General features: G+C 50.3%; 1 protein-coding gene across 1 annotated transcript in view; it reads left to right on the forward strand.

Annotated features, from left to right (window-relative positions):
• Nucleotides 1-21,540, forward strand: part of LAMA5 (laminin, alpha 5) — a gene marked incomplete at both ends in the record, with an annotated part of 72,080 nt that overhangs the window by 13,095 nt on the left and 37,445 nt on the right. The window lies entirely within an intron of this gene.

Below are 21,540 nucleotides of genomic sequence, written 5' to 3' on the forward strand. Positions count from 1 at the left end.
CCCCCTCCAGGTTTTGAGGGCCAAAGTCTTGAAACTGCTTAGAAAGGCTGTTAAAGCTGTGCTGATAAGATATGCAGCAAATGTGCTCGAGAGCCTAATGTTAGGGACAGAAATGTCTGAGCTGTTTGCTTTCTCCTTAACAGTGTGAAGAATTAATATGCCTTATTAAGGAGTCTGGAGAATTGTGTGCTCGGAGTTAAGGCTACACAGAAATGTTATTCCTGGCTTGCGTTATCCCTGGGGCTGGCAGCTGAAATGCTTGGTTCAGATTTACTGGGCAGGAGGATGGAGCTGGTTTGGGCTCTGCAGAGTTCCAGTCATTGCAGTTTCATTTTTAACAGGCTCCCTCCAGCTCTTGGAACTTGGTACGGAGATAGGATCACCTCGTGATACAGCAAGTCCCGTGTTGTTTGGAGACATGATTTTTTTGATCCAGATAATTCCTTATTTTCTTCTCCCACCACTCTGCTGTTACCTTGGCCCATTGGCTGGAGAAGAAGGCTACCTCCAACAATTCTGGTAGAGGGTGTTTGCACTTGGTAGAGCAGCCTGCTGGGAACTTTTGGCCAGGCTGGGTACCTAACACCATCAGCCCAGCTCAGAGGAGGATGCTGCTCTACACCCTCTGGTTTTTACACCAGTGCTCTCCTTCCCACACAGAGCTCAATCTCTACCCCCATGTTTGCAATCCAGGGTGCAGATTAAGTGGACACCATGAGCACATGGGCTGGAGACCGTTCTCTGGAGGTGATTGGACTCCACAGAGGAAAAACAATCCAGTTGTGCATCATCTCTCATGTGAGCAAAGGGTGTATCAGGGCCTTCTGCATGGACAAATGCAGCTGGAGAGCCAGCGTTTTCCAGCATGTGTGCTGCTCGCCCAAACCAGGGGGAAGGCAGGTGCTGTACCTGCCTAGCAGAGAAGCAGGTCTGCTTTCAGGGTGGGTGGATGGGTGCTCCTGGGAAGACCCATATGGATCTGGTTCTCCCTACTGATTTTTGCCAGACGTGCTCCAGTGCTTACCCCAGGCCATGGGGCAGAGGAGTAGGGGGGACCCTCTGTTCTCATGTCCACGAGCCATCTGCAGAGAGCTACTTCCATGAAAGGCCAGTTGGACGTACTTCCTTGGATAGGGGTGCCCGTGACAATGCCGCTATTGCTTAAAAACTTGTTTCTAACCTCTCAGGTAAATGACATACCTGTGCTGTGCCCCCACCCTGGACACGCGCCATCGTGCATGCCCTCCCTTCTTTCAGCAAAGGTCCCTTTCAGTGGTGTGTGCTTACACACCCAGACCTTTATCTCCACTAAATCACAGCTTTCTTAAACCCTGGTGTTTTCTGTAGTACTCCCCTTATCTCTGTTCCGTCTGAGGGCTGGGCAGCGGGAGCATGGAAGCAGGAGGGGCTGAGCGAGCTGTAAATGCGTGTTTGCCCTGCAGTGATGCTGGCTGCCTTACAGCAAAAAGCAAGACAGAGCAGCATGAGAACCTGTAGGAGAGTTGAGGTTTTCTGGATTGCTGGGCAGTTGGATTTTCTGCAAAACAATTATTTTTGAGGGTCTGAGGCAGTAGGATTTGCAGCACATTGGTGAAGCACAAAGTTGCAGTTTCTCATGTGGACTTCAGCCTGTGGAAGAGAGCTGAAAGCTGGCTTGAAGGCCACAGTCAAGTCTCTGGTCTCTTCTCTGCTCTGTCTGATTGACAACTGTCTGAACATGAGCCAGCATGTGCTCGGGTGGCCAAGAAGCCACCAGCATCCTGGCCTGCATCAGGAGCAGTGTGGCCAGCAGGATCAGGGCAGGGATCACCCCCCTGTGCTGAGCACTGGAATCCTGGGTTCAGTTTTGGGCCCTTCATGGCAAGACAGATGCTGAGGGGCTGGAGTGTGTTTGGAGAAGGGAACGGAGCTGGGGAAGGGTCTGGAGCACAATTCCTGTGAGGAGTGGCTGAGGGAGCTGGGGGTGTTCAGCCTGGGGAAGAGGAGGCTCAGGGGAGACCTTATCACTCTCTACAAGTCCCTGAAAGGAGGATGCAGAGGGGTGTGTGTGGGGGGTGGGGGTCAGTCCCTTCTCCCAAGTGGGAAGCAATAGGACAAGAGGAAACGGCCTCAAGTTGTGCTAGGGGAAGTTTAGATTGGATATTAGGGAAAATGTCTTCACAGAAAGGGCTGTCGAGCGTTGGAATGGGCTGCCCAGGGAAGGGCTGGAGTTGTCATCCCTGGATGGATTTAAAAGACCTGTGGATGTGGTGCTTAGGGACATGGTGTAAGGGTGGTATCAGCCGTGCTGGGTTAATGGTCGGACTTGATTGTTTTAAAGGTTTTTTTCCAAACGAATCTATGATTCTGTGTCTGTCTTCTGTTTCTCTGCTTCTGGTTGCACCTGCAGAAAAGCCTGTGGATTTTATAGCTGCTCCTTCCAGGGATGTCTGTCTTGCTTGTGCACCCTTGGAGCTGCAGAGTGCAGAGGCTTCCCAACAGCCTTGTTTTCTGTACGGGGGTTTGCACGCACAGCGCGGGGCAGTAGCTCTGTCACTCACACCACCTTTGCCCAGTTCTGTAGCCAGAGCTGAAGGTTTGGGGCATGGTGCTACGAGTTGCATCTTCATGTGCCATTCTGGGGGAAACCTGTGCCACATGGGTGCATCTGGATGAGGTACGATGCTGTGGTGCAAGCAGCTGTGTGAATGTGAATATCCTTTGAGTAGTGTCCAAATAGTTGTATAGCACTGTTGGTTTTGCGCAGTTTATAAGGCATCTGACCTTTCTTTTGCTAAGGCTTTCAACAAGCCAATTTACACTCTTGGAAGGGACCACCCAGGGTCTAGTTTCATGGCTAGCAGAGGAGGAGGGGAGGGCTCTCTTCAAAGGGTAGAGGAGGTGAAATTACTGCCACGGCCTGTGTATTGATTTCATGAACCGTGAGGCTTAGAGTTGGATGGCAGTCTGCTTTGCTGTGATGGTAGCAGAATGTGACCCCTGTTCCTCGGCAGCTGAGGTATGGAGCCGATTGCATTTCCCTAGGTGGATCCGATTTCTGGGGGCCATCAGGGCGGCATACCCTGCGCCTGGGAACGGTACTGGGAGGGAGGCTTTGGCTGTGTCTGGTAGACACACCATCCAGTACAAACACCCACCGCAACAGCTTTGGAGCCGGGTGCCAAACGGCGTGGATTGCTTGTAGCTGCCCTGTTTGCATGAATGGCTTTACCTCCCCTCCTTTGAAGATGATGACCCTCTTTGAAAACAGGAGATCAAGAATCTGGTCCTTGGACAAGTAGAAAGACACTATTTAAAGATGTTTATCCTGGGAAATATTTCTAAATCTCCCTCTGGGAACACAGCCATACAGTACAGTGGCCTCCTGTGGAGTATGAGGTACAGGTAGCTAACAAGCTAACAGCTTGTGAGCCAGACCTGCTCAGGCTAGCGTGCCTGCTGCTGAGGGATGCCGCTTCTTCCCTACAGCCGCTTCTTACTGCCCCCACCATGTTTGTATCACTGGAACGCACAGTGCTGTGTTCAGTGCTAAATTGCATTAAAGTCTCTGCCTGTAGAATAGCAGTTAAATAACTCCTCTCTGCAGCTGCTCTAAAGGTGTTTTGGGATATTCACACCAGGTCGTTAAAAGCTTCTCACTAATCTTGTTGTAGAATCATAGAATGGTTTGGGTTGGAAGGGACCTTAAAGATCATCTAGTTCCACCCCCCCTGCCATGGGCAGGGACACCTTCCACTAGACCAGGTTGCTCAAAGCCTCATCCAGCCTGGCCTTGGACACTTCCAGGGATGGGGCATCCACAACATCTCTGGGCAACCTGTTCCAGTGCCTCCCCACCCTCTCTGGGAAGAATTTCTTCCTGATGTGAAACCTAAACCTCCCTGCTTTCAATTTGTACCCGTTACCCCTTGTCCTGTCACTACAGGCTCTTGTAAAAAGTACTCCCAGCACCCTTGTAGCCCCTTCAGGTACTGGAAGGTGCCATAAGGTCTCCTTGGACCGTCCTCTTCTCCAGGCTGAACAAGCCCAATTCTTGCAGCCTTTCATCATAGGAGAGGTGCTCCAGCCCTCTGAGCATCTTCGTGGCCTCCTCTGGCCTCACTCCAAGTGGTCAATATCCTTCTGATATTGAGGGCTCCACAGCTGGACGCAGCACTCCAGGTGGGGTCTCACCAGAGCAGAGTACAGGGGCAGAATCCCCTCCCTCGACCTGCTGGCCACAGGTCAGCAGTAGTGTCAGTGTAGCAACATGACATGTTACTGCTGCTTCCAGAATAAGTCTCGTGTCCTTTGCTCTTGCTCCAAGGAGCAGCATGGGTGTGGGTGGTGAGCAGGGCAGGGTCGCGTGCACCTCCCCACACAGGGTGGCATGCTGCCCCTCTCGCTGTGCCTTCCTGAACGGCAAACCCAGCCCTGGAGCCCGATGGAGATGGGCAGCCTGTGCCTGCGGTGCTGGTGGTCCCAGGTGCCGCCAGCAAGGACATGTGCTGGGTGTTTGGGGCTTGCTGACTTTGCCAACCTGTGCTTACGCTCTATCCATAACTAGTACTTGAGCTGCAGTCCTTTTTCCTTGTGTTGAGGGGAGTAATTTCCCCCGGTGATGCTATTTTCTGGGCAGGGAGCAGGGATATGGGTTTGGATTTCTGCGCTGCTGGGGACCGTTCAGTTACCATGTACCCACACCACGAGGAAGGAGGAAATGTGAGATAGCTGCCACGCAGACTGGGATGCTGTCTCTGGTGCTGGTGTTGGAAAGGCATTGGGGTTTATTTTGGGGTTTATTTCTAGTTTATTTTTATTTTCCACTTCTAGTGGAAGGTGTCCCTGCCCATGGCAGGGGGGTTTGGAACTGGATGATCTTTAGGGTCCCTTCCAACCCAAACCATTCTATGGTTCTGTTTTCCCCCTGTAAGGTTTGTGTTGTGCGTCAGCAGCGGGACCTGGTGCGACTCAGTGTTTGTGCTCGGGGCCGGGACAGGATGCGAGCGCATTCGCGGCGTAGCTGCCCTGGGTCGGGTTGCGGAAAGGGAGATGGGTGACAGGTGCCTTTGCCTCTCTGCCAATGGAGACCGCCAGGATTGGAAACTAGGTCAGAAGCATCACCCAAAACACACCGTTGGGCTTGAGACGTTTTGGGCTGTGCCTCTTCCTCTGGTCGCTGGCTGCTGGGACCTGTGCATGCCTCATCGGCCAGAAATTCGGTGTTAGAACTGTGAGCAGTGCTGCTTCTGGCTCAGTGCTGTCTGGGCAGGAGCTCTTACAGCAGTAATGTTGTTTGCAGTTGGCCTCTTTGTGTGCCAATACCTCTCTGACCAGGGTAGCTGGAGGTGCGTTGAAAGCATCAGTTCTCAGCCAAGCGAAGCTGTTGCGTTTGAGCTGGCCTTGTCTGCTGGCAGCAAGACCCGCACTCTGCAGCGAAGGATCTGCTGGGCAGCCCTGGGGTGGGTTGGTGTAAAGCAGGGCTCTGTGGCAAGCAGAGCAAAGTAGCTGCAGATGTCTGAGTCGTGGGAGCAGTGGGGCTTGAGACCAGAGTGACCGCACGTGTCCGCAGCGTGCTTCGTCTTAATGCGTTGTTTATTTGATGTCCTGTTTGTTCTGGCAAAGCCCGATTGCCTGCTGAGATAGATAACTGAATGCTGGAAAACAGTGTGAGCCGACTGTTTCTCAAAAAGCAATGTCTTGCATTTGCCAGAAGCAGCTTTTCTCGCAGTGGCTGGTATGTGGCAGCCAGGGATGCAGTGAGGGAGGGGGGAGTCTTTCTGCCTGTCTCCAGAGCAGGAGGGGTGGCACAGTTAATTTTGGAAGTGCCTTTGGTGTCCAGGGTAGATCAAACAGACCCAGGCCAAGGCTTTGGGCTCCTGTTGCCCTGCAGCTACAGGAGACTGTTGGATGGAGTGCATGGGAAGGCTTTGGCTCTGCGTGCCTTCCCTCTTCCCTTGGGCTGCTGGTGCTTTGAGGGGTGTCCAGCACTTTCAGCAGCCTCTGCCACACGGCCATCAGCGACAGCCGGCACGCAGGATACGGCCATGGTGGGGACAGTCAGCAGCCTGCCCCAGAGGGACTGCCTTCTGTCCCACCACACAGCAAGCCATTAATTTCCTGTTATTAGTTACAATAACACAGCACGTATTTAAAAACAACCACATATTAGTCCTCCCTCTGAAAGAATTCACACCTGTCATGAAATTTAGAGGAGAAACATTTTCCCAGACATCCTGTCCAAAGCAGAGCACTTCTGTTCTCATCAGCTGCTCGTGCTTCTGGGAATAGCAGTGTCCTAGGTGTCATATAACTGGGCTTTCCTGGAGGTGAGAAGGCAAGGAGCACAGTCCTGGGGAGCACCCATCCGGCAGGACCTGCTTGTAGCATCCCTGGCAGAGGTGCCTAGAGCGGAGGAGGGTTTGGGCAACCTGGCACTGGCTTTAAGCTATTGTGATTTGGACATGAAAAAGGGCACGGATCTGTGTTAGCAAGTACTGTGTAGCCTTGCTCCCTCTTGCTACTGTTATTTTTTTTTTTTTTTTTAGATCAATGTCTGGCTCCAGATCTTAGGGTTCACTAAAGGCATGGAGAGCGATGGTGTGACAACGGGAGGAAGGGAATAAGGGTTCTCTGGTCATTTGGAATGGTTAGTGTGAGGGTCTGGCCTGGACAAAGCAGTATTTTGCTTGCAAACATGTGTGCCAGTTGTTATTCCCTCTGCTGCATTCAACCTGGGCTGGAGGAGCTGGTCCCAGGGACAGCTTGAAGCTGAGGGGATGGAGGGGGTGGGTCTCTCACCATCCCAGGGAGGCAGGAATCACGTCAGCATTGCAGAGTGAGGCACTGAAGAGATGTGGGGTGGAGATTAAAGAATTCCCTGATATTCCGGTGGCTGATCAAAACCATACTGAAGATCTCTGCCTGGGGGAGTTGCTGCGTTTCATTAAATAAAATCAACCTCTTTTCATCCTGCTGGAGTGGAGCTGCCAGGGCAGACACCAGCAGCATGTTTTCTATCACACTCCTGATAGGATCTTATCAGCTCCTGCCTATGAATTGTGGCTGAGTTTGACTCTTTTCCCCAGGTTGGTTTGGGAGGGTTCCTCTTCCCCAGCAAACGAGGTTTCCAGATGCTTACTTTAAAAGGGGGGGAAGTAGTAGTTAAGGATTTTCTTTGGCCACCTTTCCAGCTTCCAGCTGCTAAGTACTGGAAATGTGTTCTTCATTATGTCCAAGAGAGAAATGTTTCTTTCTTCCGATTGGGGTGGCAATAAATATTTCAAAACATAATATGCTGTAGACAAGTGAGTGAGTGTCATTTGTTTTCCGCACAGCAGTGTGCAGCAGGCCGAGCCAGCTGGGGTGGTGAACGGGCTGGGGAGTCGCTGTGCTCTTAATAAAATACATCAGCTGTCCCCAGGCCCTGCACGGTCGCTTTATTTGGGTGCAGAGCCACTAACCGAGTGTTGGGGTCTGCCTCTGGGCAGCTTTGCATTAATTAAAAGAAAACAAAACCAAGCAAAAAAAAACCCACTTAGCAGCCCCTTTTGCATTAACCTTTGAGGGCTACCGCTTTCAGTAAACAGGCTGCTGCCTTCACAGCACATCTCCGCTCCACAACTCCTTTCTCCTCATCTGACCCCGGAGCAGTTGAGTTCTGGAGCGAGCCCCATGAGCCAGTGGTGGGGTTATTTTGGATTAAGAGGGGGAGGGATGAATTCCAGCTTTGTGGAATAATCCCTCCCCTGCCAATATTGGCATTGCTCATAGCAAGGATGCTCCAGCTTACGTGATCGTGGCTGGGGCACCTTCACAAACAGGAGGGTTGCAGAACACTGCCTTGTCCTTATTCCAGCTATTCCTAAGTAATTAAGTTGCCAAAGCGTGGTACAGTTTCTCTCTTTGGTCAAGAAGGTGCCTGGAGCTAGAGGAGGTGAATTTGGGCATCTGCAAGTGTTGCTGCCTGTAGTCACCGAGTCTGGTCAGGGTTTCCGCAGAAGGGGCTGCAGTGGCAGCATCTAGGTCTGAGAGGGTCTTCCCGGGAAGGCAGTGTGGGATGGAGAGGGAGGACTGTCACAGATAGCTAACAGCAACCCATTATCTACATCAGCTCAGCTGAAAGTGAGGTTAGAGCTGGGGCACATCCATGAATAAGCCCTTGGAGCAGAACAGCTGTAGTGTCTGATGTGGTAAATGAAAACTTGGTGTGAGAGGAAAAAAAAGAAATCAAACATTTTGCTATGGGCTAATTGAAATTCCGAGGAGAGTGAGCCAGCACAGCCCCAACTGTGAGATGGGGTGATTGAAGGAGAGAGAGCAGAGCTGGCAAATGCAGCTGAAGCATTTCTCGGGTAGGAAAGGCAGGAGTAGCCCAGCAGACGGGAAGGCGGCCGAGGCTTCTCCTGGGTCTCTGATGCCATCCCTGTGCCGCAGCTGACGCAGGCGGCTCTCGCCCAGGGACGGCGGGTACCCACGTGGGAATGGACGTGAATGGTGCCTGTGGACGGGGGTGAGGTACCAAGTGTCTGTGGTGTAGCTGCCATCTCTGCCAAAACTTGAAGCTCAAGTCACCTGTCATGCTCTCCTGCTTGTGAACCTTTAAAAAGGTATCTCCATCCTTTTTGTCTCTCTCCTGTTCTCTGTGGTAACAGTCAAAAGCTAAATGGAGAAACAGGATGCGTATGGACTTTTTGGACATTCTAGAACCTTATTCCCATTGGGGAAATGCTGTAAAATATCTGTTTCATCCACAAAGACTGTGGCATTTTTTTTCCCTTTAAAATAATGTTTAATAAGAATTTTTTAAAAGTCATTAAAATACCAATAGGAGCAGGAGGGCATAAAACAAATATTAAGAAAAAACCCTGGAGGATAAAATGAGTTTGTGTGTGATTTGGTCTTGAACTCTGTGGGAATTGGACTAGATTTGTGAAGTCTTCCCGGATATCCCTGCATAATTTGGATCCCTAAAAATAGCACAAAACTTGAATAGCCTGGATGACCTCGAAGCTGCTTTGCAAGCGACTTGCAGCGTGGCCAGAGTAGGTGAACACCCTGCAGCACATCTAGGTTCCAGAAGCTCCTGAGGAGGCAGTTGGGGGATTGCTAATTGGTTGCTGGTCTTCGTTAGCATCAGGGTTTGATGGATAAGACTCCCGAGTTTACTTCTGCAATGAGCAAATAGTGATGGGGGACGGTGGCCTCTTTTGGAATTGTGAAGCGAGTCTAAAGGGTCCAATTAAGTGTGTCCCAGGGAGGGCTGTTTCGCAGAAGTCTGCAGCCCTCTCTGCTGCCGGCGGTGCTGGCGGGGAGCCCGCTGCAGTGATTTATTCTTGGGCTCTGCTCTTGCACGAGCCTCAGAGCTGACCCACAGGGCCGAGCAGCTTAGCGGGAGGGATGCAAGCCTATGCAAAAAGGTACTTGCCACAGAGGTCTGGTTTGAAACAAAGCAGCTAATTTCCTTTCACCACAGACAAGCTTTATCTCAGGAGATTACGTTTGTTTCGAACGGAGCCTCTGGTGTCATAACCGCACTCTTCCTGGGAAGGTACGGGCTTGAACAAAAATCCCATGGCAGCAGGCTGGGCTCTGGTTGAAGCTGTGACTCATGAGCCCTGGCCTATGTGAGAAGTGCTGGGACCAGGGAATTTGGGGATTTTTGGTCTGTTTAAAAAAAAAAAAAAAAAAAGGGCAGAGGAGAAGAGTTACAGGGCTTGTTGTCCTGTGTCTGAGTGGGGCAGCTCAGGCACCTTTCGAGGCATCTCATCGGTGCCTGACTGGTGCTGTGGGTCTGTGCCCCTGCAAATGCGTTCATCCTCTTGTCCTGTCAGGGGAGAGGGCTGCCTGGGATCTCTCTTGCTGGATTGACAGACATAGGGATTTCTCCCAGTAATCATGGATGCATGTTGTCCGTAATAAAGGTCTTCTCTGGGACATGGTCTCCCCAGCCAAAGAATGTCGAAGTATTTCCAGCTTCTGGGAAATACTTTCCAGTGCACTGTCACAAATACAGCTGCAGGAATCAGATAAGCAGCTTAATTAGTCCATCATACCCAAGAGTAAGCCATGTTTTATGGTCCTGGCATAAACCTAGCCGAGATGTGTTTGCCTTTTTTCCTCCTCCAAATCCTGTGCGTGCTGCCTAGCTTGAGATTAGTGATGGGCTGCAGGTAGGTCTGTTTGGTTTGACCTCCTGTGCTCAAGGTGCTGGGGGAGTTCTGTAGTTATCCTGTCCTTGTCAACCAGGGGAGATTGCTTCTCCTCACCTCTGCATGCAAAACCCCATCCTGCCTCTGCAAGTGTGCTGGACAGCCAGGTTACCAAAAAGTTTAGACTGGTGTATGTATATACTTTTTTATCTCATTCATATTGTTCTGTGATGTAAAATGTTCTTTTTGAAGCTGGGGCAGGAGGGGGCTGGTGATAAGATGACAATACAAGGCTGGAGTAAACCCTGTAAGCAGAGATAATGCACTTCAGAGATTACGGGTGAACTGGCAGACTGGAAAGTTTAAGGAAATCTAAATTTCTTGCCAGTCAGGACGCTTATTTTCCTCACCAGACTGCTCTGCACAGCTAGCTGGGCTTCTGACATACCTGAAACAGCTTCCACTAACTTGGACTGCCTGTAAGATACAAGTTCATTATGGTCAGAGCTGTATGACCTCATGTACGTTCACTTCTTTTGAGTGTTAGTCCATTTAAAGGATTTTGCTTTCATACCTGGCCTGAATTACAAGGTCTCTCAAGTACTCTCCTCAGCTTTTCCTCCCTTGCATTCTTGTTCCATGAATCCATCTTGAAATCCATCCGCCTACAAAGAGAAGAAATTAATCACCCTTGTACCATTTTGTCTTGATTTTTCTAACCCCCGCATCCCAGCTTGTTGGGAAGTCGGTGTTATATCCTTAGGGATATAACTGTCATCTCCAGTGGAGGGAGGTCTCCTGCCTGTCTGTGGTGCAGGTTTCTTTCTCTAACTGTCGGAGTTTGGAAGGTGTTGAAGGCAGAGTGATAATGGGGAGATACCATGAGCTACGGGAACCGGTTGCAGGGTCACACTGGCTCCAGGGGGTTTAAGCCTCTTTAAAACCAAAATCTTTTCTTGGAGGATCAAGTGTACATCTCGTAAGAGCCTGAGCGTGCTTGGGCCATCTACCTCTCTGCTCAGTTTGGACCCACCGGGCAGACTCTCCTTTCTGTCTGTGCCAGTTTCTTTGCTTAGCTTGAAATGCCTTCAAGGCTTCCACATTGGAAGGCACCCTGTCTTTATTGGGGTGTAGTTTCACTACAAAGGGTGTTGGCTGAGCTTGGAGGTCAGAAGTAGAATGTAGGTGCCACATACTATGCCACACAGCGATTTACTTCAGCCCTACCAAGCTGCTCCTCAGTGGCCCAGGCTGTTTCCATACGGAAACTGGGCAAAAATCGGTGGTCATGCTCTTCTGCTGGTGCTTTTTCCTTGCAGAACAGAAGAAATGAAGCGGTATGAAAGGTCAGAGCAGATTTCTTAGCAAGGAGCTCTTTGCTGTTTGGAGGAAGTTGAGGAATTTTGGCCCAGTGCACTGAAATTCCTGCCTGGCTGTGTGGGAGCCCTTGGCTCGGGGGAGGCATCTCTGCTCGCAAACCCATTGAGGCTTCGCCTTGACTTCTAGTTAATAAAGACACAAACACTTTGCAAGATGCAAACTGAATTGTGCCTGCCCCGAATTGGTGATGGTTTGCAAGAGCGGGAACCAGAGGAGCCGTGGCGGAAGAGCCCCTCTGCCCCCTTCCCAGCCTGATTCCAGGAGGGTTCACCGAGAATGGGCTGTAAATGGGCAGAGCCTGCAAGACCCCGGTACACCAGCAGCTTTGAGCTCCGCTGCGCTGGAGCGTGGACCTGTGCTTTCTCACAGCTGTGCCCATACATCTGGGTCTGGAATGTGCCACGTTTTAATGCCTTGCTTTTGTCGTGATTGCTGCCAAAGTCATGGATTCCTTCTGTATGTTTAAAAGCAAACAGTCTGTGACTGTGGATGCTCTATTCTCTGCACCTCAGCACGCATGCAGCTGGGTGAACAGTTAACCAAATTAACTGAGAGCTGTTAACTGACACACGATGAGAAAGATCAGGAGCAGCTCTAGGAAACTCTTGGTGAAATCCTCTCATGCTGATGTTGCCCTTGGCTGTGGTAGAGGGATGAACATGGTCTTTTAATGGGATTCTTTCTTTTCCTTGTGCTCAAGGTCACAGTTCCTGCCCTGTTAGACTGCATGTTGATAAACAGGAGGTACCAGGCAGGGTGGCTGTTACTAGAGGTATTACAGCCCTTGACTTCAAGCCTCTCTCTGTCCCAGAAGCGGATGCCCTGGGATGCCTTACAGAAGCTGCTGGGGCAGTTGGGCAGTAGGTAGGGCCTGGGCTCTCCTCCCAGCTGTGCTAGTGCTTGCTGTGCAGAGATGGACAGTTTATTCTCTAAAGTTGACCTTCTGCCCTCTGTGCAGTAAGAATTGGTGGATAGATGGTGTTTTTAGCCATGCAGGGAGAGGCTGTGGCAACATACTGTGCCATTCTCTCCTTCATAGAGTGTGTTGTCTGTTGTTCGAGTCTTCCTTCACAAAGCAAACAGGTGATGTTCTTGATATACCTGTGTAAGATTGTTCCCTGAGCAAAGAGGTTGCGCTGGGGTGAGCCGCTCTTGGTCATCCCTGTGGACAGGAGCACTGGAGAACGACCCAGATGGATGCAGGGTGGACTTTAAAGGTGTATTTGCAGAGCAGTGCCATGCTGGAGTGCGCTGAGAGGCACTGAGTCACAGAATCGTAGAATCTTTAGGTTGGAAAAAACCTTTAAGATCGTCAGGTCCAAGGTTAACCTAGCACTGCTTATGGCACCACTAAGCCATGTCCCTAAGCACCTTGTCCATGTGTCTCTTAAATAATCCCTCTAGGGGTGGTGACTCCACCACCTCAAGTCATGCTTTTTCTTAGCAATTTCAGTTTTAGGATGGAAGCACACCAATTAGTATCAGCAAGCAGGAGCTCCCTGACTCTTCTATTTATAGAAAAGCACATTTTTCTGTATGTTTTGGGGTTACTAGAGTTTTTGCTGGTATAGTTTTCATTTTGCTAAAATTAATTGCAAACTCCTGCTTAGTTCAAGGGAGGGGAATTAAGGCAGTGCACCAAGGGACTTTGAAAATCAGCCCCAAAGAACAATGGGGTATGTTTTCTGCTCAAAGCCATCAGCATGTCAGTGGCTGGATTTGTTTAGCTGGCTGGATTTGAGTGACTTCCAGTTAAATTCCTCTACAATACTGAGTCTTTCTGGGACATCTGCTCATTGCTCACCTATCTACATGGAGCTGCTCGCAGGCAGTTTGGCTTCTTTGCTTCTGTACATCAGGCAGCGCTGCGGGAACACGTTATTTCACTGCCTGCCTGCCAGTTGGTGCGACCTGTACCTCTGTGAGGTTCAGAGACCCATGTTCATTTTTCCATTTTCTTCTTTGAGCCACTTTCTCCTTTTCCCCTCCTTTCAAATAATGCCATATTTTGCTGGAAGGAGCACAACCCTTTGGAAGACTCCTGGTATGAACTGCTGCTAATCCTGCCAGTGACTAATTGTGATGTAGATATTTTCCCAGAACACCTGACTCCCAGAAAACATTCCCAGAAGACTCCTAGAAGCATTTAACAGTCAAACACAATTGTCACTTCAAGGTAAATAGTCTGAGCATCTGAAATCCTGAATATAGTTACCTTGTCTTATCTCTGAAGCATTAGGAAGTTTTAAGGGCATCTTTACAGCCATCACTGTGCTGGGCTTCCACTGGTGTTTGCGAGAGGATTAAGGCAACTGGGGAGGGTAGTTGTCCCTATGGTTGGGGCACCTACTCCTCTCCATGCCCTGTGGCCTCAGCCTGCTCCCTGGCTGGGGCTGGCCTCGTGGGCCAGCGTTTACAGCCACCACTGTGCTGGGCTTCCGCTGGTGTTTGTGAGAGGATTAAGGCAACTGGAGAGAGGGTAGTGGTCCCTATGGTTGGGGCACCTGCTCCTCTCCATGCCCTGTGGCCTCAGCCTGCTCCCTGGCTGGGGCTGGCCTCGTGGGCCAGCGTTTGTCCCCCTAACGGGGTGCCCAAGGCTGTTCGCGTCGTGGTGGCAGGAGAGCCCCCTTAGCCCTTCCCTGAGGGTGCGCTAGGTCAAGTTTGAGCTAAAAGACAAATATTTGCCTTGTCTCTGAGGGGTTATTTTACATTTCTCCCAACAACCTAGAAAGTGCAAAGGCCGTCTGAGCCAAGTGCAGGCTATCTCCTAATGCACCGTGAAAAGCCTAGTGTGGGCGAAGTCCTTATCTCTAAGTGACTGAAGCCTCATCCCGACGAATTCCAGCCATCCCCTTCTGTCCTGACCACTTTTTGCCCCAGTTACTTAGGCTGGCTTTGGACACGTCTGACTCCAACAAGTGATACTGGGGTGGCTGTTGGGCAAACACAGAGAGGGCTGATTCCAAAATCAGAAGGGACCCCACTTGCTGGGGTTTAAGCAGAAGTTTGTGTTTGAGGGTGTACAGGTTGGTGCATCAGCACACCCTGAATGCTGCTCGTGTAGCTGTGTGGCACTTGCTGTTTGTAGCTCCAGGCAGGCACAGATTTAATGGGGTGCACCCCAAACCCCACATCCTGCCCGTACTCCTCCGTGCTCTGAACCTACTGCGTATTAGGCTCTTGCTGCTGCTCTGTTGGTGATCGTTGCTACAACTTGGCTACGCACGTCTCCAATCCAGCGCTGTGCCGGCTCACCAAACCATGAGAGATGGCACCACTCTGGCCTGGCCTGTGCCAAATGCTGCAGATTTGGTCTCCCAAGGATTTTTGGCAGGAGGCGTGTATGGCGCTGGCAGGGGAGGGGCAGCTTGCACAGGACGATGCTGTGAAGATAAAGCAGTGCTGTGTGTGAACCGAGTGAACGGGCCAAATCCTTCTCAGAAGTGGCGTTTAAAGAAAAAAATCCTTTGTGGAAAATGCTCTATCAGCTGTTCACCTAAGCCAAGCTGCTTAGACAGGGAACAGGCGCTGTTTAGAAAATAACATCGTAAAACACTGGGTCGCTGTTAGTTGTGACACTGAGCAGGTTCCATGCTGGCTGGTAGTTCCGAATGTGTGGTTTCCAGGAGAGTGTTTTCTTTGATCTCTCCCAGTAAAACTCTTGAGTTCTGAGAGAAAACGGGTTGATGCGAAACTCAGACCCTTTCCTGTCCCCCAAGTCTGCGTGCCCTTCCCTCTCCCCAGCCCTGCAGAGATGAGCCATGGGTGTGATGAGTTGCAACAGGCTCTGCGGATGGTGAAAAGGGATGGGTGGTTGCTTCTAAAATTTAGTTCTCAAAATCTTGGGGTACAAGCATAGGGCACCTTCTCATTCAGAGCCCTGTAAACCTGCATGAATAATTTGGAAATACATTATTTTTAGGAATGAGGACTTGACACACAAACATAGGTTCACAGCACCTCCTGCCTTGCTCTCATAAGAGGTAAACGAGGAAAAGTGTGTGTTTCAGTACATACCCACCTTTCAAATACTGACTTTTGTGCTTTTTTTATGGGCAGTTTGTTTGGTCTCAGGGACTTGATTATTTTATAAAAAATGACTGGATAAAAAGCAATGCATGCTTGGAGGGAAGCACCTTTTTTTGCTGCCTAGAAGGGTTGAAATAGTGCCAGTGTGATTGGAAATAAAAGGTAGGCACATACCTACTAGCAGCTAAATGTGAGAGATTTTATTAAAAGATCCTCATGTATGGGCCAGGAAGAAATAAATCTGCCCGTAGGACAGCTGAAGCTCAGCAGGGGGGCAGTGGGGCTGTTAATGAGTAAATCCATTGCTTCAGTGAGAACCAGTGATTACAGGCAAAAGATGCAAAAAGGGCGGATCGCTGACCTAGAGAAATTCAGAGCAAGTCAGAAGCAATCTGGCTTTCTAGGCTTTTTCACCTTCCATATACTTGTTTGTGGGGATAAAAGGTGCGTGAAGAGGCCTGATCACTTACTGGCTTTAGCTTCTGTCTCTGGTGGGAAGAGGAGATGCGGTGTCGGCGCTGCTGAGTGTTTCCAAGCCCTACAAGCGTTAGCTGTGCCCGTGGTAGCTGGGCAGCCAGTGCCTGGGCAGCAGACAGAGGTGACCTGTGCTTTTTCCCGGGGTTCTGGGCCAATAACTGCATCCTGTGGCTTCTGCCACATCTTCAAGGTGGGCTTGCAGCTGTGATGTTGGACAAAGGCAGTGCCTCGGGGGTGGATGGGCTTGGGAGGGAGCAGAAGCATCACTTTTGAAAGCTCTGGGGAATAATAAGAAAAAAACCCTGTTGCTCTGCAGTGATGCCTGTCTGAAATACTTCATCTGGCTTTCCTCCACTCTCTCTGCTTTGGTTTGAGTTTTGGGGATGTCTGTCTGGAGCTGCTGTCCAGGGACCCGGATGGGTGCTGTGCGCCCTGAAATGCCGCAGGTCCCTGCTGTGCGTGTTGAAGCCTTTTGGGCTGGTCACCGCTCCCGGCCATGCTGTGTGTATCCAGGAGTCCTTGTGTGCCCCTCAAGATTGGGATTTATTGCCCGTGTGCTGTGCCATCGAGTTGCACCTGCTCGCCTGGTCCATCCGATCCTTCCAGGAAATCCTAGCAGGAATACAGCAGTGCTGGTAATGATATCCACACACGTGCTCCACAGGGATATTTAGCAGCAGTTAGGAAGAGATGAACTGCTTTGTTTTTACATGATGCTTAAGTCAACGCCAAAGGTAATAAATCTGTCCTGCAGAAAATTAGAGAGTGGTTTACTGTATGAACTACTCCTGCCCCTCTGGAGCTGGGACTAGAGCTGTGTAGCTCCCAGCCAACGTAGCCTGCTCGTACCTTTCTGAGGAGGACCAAAAAAGGGCCTCTCTTGCTGTTTGTCAGAATGTAGTTGCCAATGTAACAGCAACGTGAAGATTTGTTTTGCTTATTCGGTGTTACTCTGTGGTGTTGTGACACCTTGGGAGTCACAAGTGAGGCTTCACCAAAAATCCCTCACCAAGGAAACATGGGATGCGGCTGGGTCCAGCTTGCTGTCTTGTTTTCACATGTGCCTCGCAGAGCTGAAAAACGGAAATCAGTGTCTTGAGGAAGGGGACAGAGGAGAAAAGTTTGCCATCATGTGCTGCTTACACAGGATGGACAGAGAACATGCTGTTCCAAAAACGGCTGAGTTTCTCTTGCCTCCCAGATCCTGGTTTTACTCTTCAGAATCATTGTGCTGTCACACGGGGCAGTAATCGGAGTGTTATGTTCCTGGGATTTTGGTGCTGGATAAAGCTGCCCACCATCCAAACACGCAAAGGGACAGAGTGGATGGGAGATGGAGGAAATGCCCTCATGTCCACCTTCCTCTCCTGGCTCTGGGACTTGCTCCATCCTTGAGGCACTGGGGCAGCTGTAAGTGATTGTTACTAGGGAAACATTCTTCAAAACCACCACCAGCAACACCAGCTAGACATAGGGATGTTACTATTTTCAAAGAAAGTTGGTTGCTAATTAAAATACTCCTGTCAGAATTTCCTGGCTGAAAACCTGTTCTGTGAAATCCCAGGCGATGGTCGGGGGTTGAGTTGTACCTGGCACGCTTTCAGAGGTGGTGAGAGCAAGGGATCTGCTTGCCTGCTTCTGCATCAAATGTGCTGCTTCACCTCCTTCCTCCATGGAGAAGAGAAAAAAAAAAAATTGCCTAGGAGGCTGGGAGCATAGAGGTTTTTATTCATCTGACTGATAATAGGAGCTAAATAAAGGCTTTGGAAAAAAACCCAACCATTTCTCTTGCAATATTGGTTGGGCAGAACTGTACTGGAACTAAACATGGAATGAAAAGTCTGGCTTTTCTGCCAGCTCTATTTTTAGAGCTACTGCTCCGTCTTTGCATCTCTCAGAGTTTTCTCAGCATATGCACTTGAAGCAGGCAATCTGCCTTTATTTTTTCCGGCAGGCTGTGATATTCTGCAAGATAAGGATGTTGGATGGAGGGGCAAGGGACTCACCAGATTTGACAAAACTCCCTCTGAATACCAGGATGCGGGTCCTGTTCCAGGGTTGATTCACTGCGGTCACAGGCTCTTGAATATTTTCCATGTAGGAATGACCCTGACCCTTATGGGCTGGAGGGGAGTGGGTGTGCAGTGTTGGCTGGCTTCTTCATGTCCCAAAACTGCGGTCACGACTGGAATGAAGTTGGGCAGCAGTCTTACAGCACGCAGCAATGCTAACGATGGGTTTGGGCATGGAGCAGAGGAATCGTGTTTGGCTTTGAGAGTGGGAGCAAGATGGGAATATCCAAACTGGGCTTCAGCTGAGATACCGAGGCTGATCCAGCAAAATCCCAGAGGTTCTTGTTCTTTCCTGTAAAAGTCGGCAATAAAAGATAAAAAGCTGGCGTGCTAGCCCTGGTCTTGGGCATTTAGCCCTGACAGTGGGGATGGGACTGGCCTTTCAGGGAGCTCCCAGCAAGCACAGACAGAGTTCTCCCCAGAGCCCTGCGTGTGTACATGCACAAACCCACATCTCCCATAACGTAAAAAGTACCAAAACCTCCTAAATCATCTTCTTTCAGCTACAGAGGGCTCATTGGGACCGTGAGCCTGTGTGCTGCCCGACCCTGCCACTCCCCTGCCCCAGGAGCGCTTACACCAGGGCCTGCAACCAGCAGCACTAGTTCTTTTTTTGGCTGTTCCCACTTGATAAAGCACTCAGCCCTGGGCTTGGTCTTGCATCAAGTTTCAACGTTTGTGCAAAATACCACTCTCATCATGCACCTATTTGACTGGATTGTAACCCACGCTCTCCAGGGATGGGGGACTTCTGAGGGCTGGAAGTAAGGAGTTTGGACTTGAGGACATTTAATTGGGGGCGTTTCTTTGCAGCATGAAACTGGACAGCAAGGAGGACCCCCTCCCCCCAGAAAAACTGTGGGATTTACTGGCTATAAACTCATAGCTGGCTGTCTTTGCAAAAAAATAATGCAGAATATAGGGATATACCTCACATTTCTAGTCCTCTGTTGGTGCCCGTTCGTTTGTTTCCCCCGAGTGTGAGGATAGAAATACATACCTTGCTCTTTGAAAGTGCTGAAAACAGGTGACCTTTTGGAAAGCATCTTTTCTCCATGGATCTCAAAGCAATTTAGACATGCTGCAAATAAAACTGTGTGGTGCTTCTGTGAAAGTGATCTTTGCTCGGGGCCGAGGGAAGCTCCGAGTGCGTATTGCAGACCTGACTGGTGGTTTTTATTGAGATGCTGTGGGGATTTTACATGGTCCTTTGACAGGACAAGGGGTAACGGGTTTAAATTGAAAGAAGGGAGATTTAAATTAGATATCAGGAAGAAATTCTTCCCGGAGAGGGTGGGGAGGCACTGGGACAGGTTGCCCAGAGAAACTGTGGATGCCCCATCCCTAGAAGTGTCCAAGGCCAGGCTGGATGAGGCTTTAAGCAACCTGGGCTATGGAAGGTGTCCCTGCCCATGGCAGGGGGGTTGGAACTAGATGATCTTTGAGGTCCCTTCTGACCTAAACCATTCCATGATTCTATGTCCAGATTGCAGCCTGGTGCAATGAGATGCTCAGTGCTGTTTCACTTTGCCTTGCGATATTGCTTTGTTTTATTGGTGCTTTATTCTGTGTTTTGGTGTGAAAAGGCAAGTTATCCCTTCTGCAGCCCATCGGCTCTCCCAGTGCCTGAGACCAGAGTGAATGGAGCCACAGTGAATTTTGTCCAGCTAAAGGCTATGCTAGATTCCAGTAGGAGCATTGATTTATTCCCTGTAGAATAAAGCCAGAGGAGGATTTACAGAGGAGGGAAGGTGTAGGTTCACTGGCTGGTGCTCAGCCCTGTTCCCATGCCGAAAGGCAGATGTTAAGCTGTGAAAACTGGTCCTGCAGAGAAAGCAGCTGCCTGAGCTGAAGCCTCTTGGGCTTCACGAATAAATAACAGCTCTGCTGACAGAGTAAGTGGGCAGAAAATGCTGCTTCTCCAAAAAAGCTCAGTCTCGTATGCCTTGAAAACACATAGGGTGCAGAGGGGGTTTAAGGCAGTGGTTAGGTCTGTTTTTTCTGTTTTTAGCAACTTGAAAAGGATGTTGCTTTCCCCCTTGTTTGGGTTCATAAGTCTTTTGGCAGCAAGGAACTGTGTTGGGTGACCGTTTTGATTTCTTCATTCTGGATGGCACCAGTCCTTACCAGTGCAGACCCCGAGAGAGGTGACAAATCCCACCCTCCTGCCCATTCACAGCTGGAGAGTGGTGCCTGACCTGCTGTGCTTCTGGATCACGCAGATTTCCCAAACGGATCTAGTTCACTCCTCCCCGAGCATCTCTTTCGAGCTCCCTTAGCCTACACCTAGGCATAAACTCAGGTGCCACCAGCCTGTGGAGGGAACCCTGATAAGGGGAGGGGAGGCTGCCCCGGAGCCAAGGGAGCATCCAGGAGGAGCCTGGGGAAGGCTTTGTCTGTGCATCTTGCTGAGGAGACTGAGCTGGTGCCAATCTGCAGGGCTGCACCCATCCTCTTGCTCCATACCCACACGACAGTGCTCAGACCCCCTCGTCTGAATGGCCACAGCAAGACATGAACTTCATGGATGACTTGGTAGATTGAAGTGCCTCTTTGAGGTCTCTTTTCCCTTAAAAAGTCTCCTATTGATTGTCAGGGCTGTTTTGGAGGCCTGTTATTATTAATACTTGCCCTCTGGCCTGACGACGTGTGTGGCTGGGGCAGGGCTGAGGTGCAGGCTGCTGTTCTGGCCTTCCTGCAGCTGGTTATGGCTGGGGCGAGAGGGCTGAGACGGGCACCGAGCCATTCTTCTCCTCCCCTCGGAGAAGTGTCCCTCTGCGTATGTGTTAGTCTTTGGGGGTTGTGTGCTTGTACAGCACCGGCTTTGTATGAGGAGGGACCCCTGAGCTATAAATCTCTGCTTTTCAAGCACTGAACTCCCTTTTGGGTTGTTTTTGACGTTAGGAATTTTCTCTGATAAGAGAACTTTATTTGCCTTTAAATATCACTTTGTGACAGGATGATGGAGTGGGGAGTCTTGGAGCGAGCCCGTGCCAGCCGGGGGAAGGGAAATTCTGCTGGGCCTTTTGTTTCTCTCTAGCACTGACATTTTAGCTCTTTAAGAGTGCGTTTATTTTATTCTTGGCAAGGGTGTGTGTGCTCACATCCGTGATCAGACAAATGGGAGCAGCCCAGTGTGCTGAAGCTAAGCAGGTCTCCTGCTCTCCCATCCCTGTGGCACCTGGGGAAGAGGAGCTGTGCTGGGGCTCGGAGCGCAGGTCGTGTGGGTGAAGCAGGGCTGTCGCGCAGGGAGCCTTTAAAAAAAACCCAAAAGGGTGATTTTGTGATAGGGTGTGCAAGGTGCAGTCGGATATTCCCAGGTTGGCAGTCTAGGGTGTCACCTGTTACCCCAGGAACAGCCCAGAAGCCGAATCCCCCAGAACAGCTTCAAAGCTGGTTTAGAGCGTTGCCTGCGTGGGTCAAGGCCAAGTCTCAGGTGTCACCCAGTACAG

This window comes from Eurypyga helias, unplaced genomic scaffold, assembly GCF_000690775.1.
Source record: "Eurypyga helias isolate BGI_N326 unplaced genomic scaffold, ASM69077v1 scaffold5255, whole genome shotgun sequence".
Taxonomy (NCBI): Eukaryota; Metazoa; Chordata; class Aves; order Eurypygiformes; family Eurypygidae; genus Eurypyga; species Eurypyga helias.